Source organism: Cetorhinus maximus, chromosome 29 (genome assembly GCF_964194155.1).
Source record: "Cetorhinus maximus chromosome 29, sCetMax3.hap1.1, whole genome shotgun sequence".
Lineage (NCBI taxonomy): Eukaryota > Metazoa > Chordata > Chondrichthyes > Lamniformes > Cetorhinidae > Cetorhinus > Cetorhinus maximus.
In genome coordinates, this window is record NC_135907.1 from 6,003,103 (window position 1) to 6,004,063 (window position 961).

The window sequence follows — 961 nt, forward strand, 5'->3', positions numbered from 1 at the left end:
CGGGATTCCCGGTGGTCATTTTACTGAGGGTTTAGGTTTCTATCTGCCTTTCTCCAGTTTTCTTTCTGTTTATTTTTTCGCTTTGCGCTATTTAAGCCTTCAAGGAATAATCACAGGTGAATTGATGGACCCACAGCAGGGGAAGTGAGCTGCAGAAGGGGCAGGGAACGACTTTACACATGGGGAGAGGAGGCAGGAGTTTCAGAAGGTAGGAGTCACACAGGGGGCTGATTAAGGGGGAGATTATACAGAGGAGGTGGGAGGCTGCTGTTCGTTTCGGAGGGGGGTAATTTGAATGAACATGGGGACAGGGTGCTTGTTCATGTTTGAAATAGTGAGGGGTCGCTGCTACATGTTTAAAATGGTGAATGCATATGAGTTAATAGCTGACTGATATGAGTTTGTATTTATACAGACGTCCAGAGAGATAGGGGGTGGGGCGGTGCTGGGAGTGTGGGGACTGTTGTGATGGTGGGTTGGGTGTTAGATGGGGGTTGTTTGAGAGAGATTTTTGAGTGGGCAAACGCGGGGTTAAAAATGGCGCGAGTAATTTGGCGGCCACAAAACAAACGGTCTGGCGAAAATGATGCAGAGATGGAATAATTGCCGGCTGATAATGACAGGGAGGAAAAGAATGGGGGTTGGATAATATTTGCGAGGAGGAAAGAAAAAACTAAATAACCAGTCCAGTATAGATTTTGAAGAGCACACATTGGGGGTTATATATTTCTTTTTTCAGAAAAGGTTGCTGACAGGAAATAGAAGAGAAAATGAAAGATATGATGAAATCTATTTTTTGAATTGTGAATCAGGGGAGAGCGCGAACGCAGTCCCCCACTACCACAAATTTTGCAGTCGAGTATCCCGCATTTGGGGACATCGCAGGCGTTAGCACACCCGAAGTGCAATGGGCTAGCCTCGTCCTGGGAGAACCTTTTTTTTCTTTTTTTTGCAAAAATAT

The 961-nt window shown here is 45.5% G+C and overlaps 1 pseudogene; it reads right to left on the minus strand.

Annotated features, from left to right (window-relative positions):
- Positions 1-809: 809 nt before the first annotated feature.
- LOC144669668 (U1 spliceosomal RNA) lies at positions 810-961 on the minus strand (annotated as a pseudogene).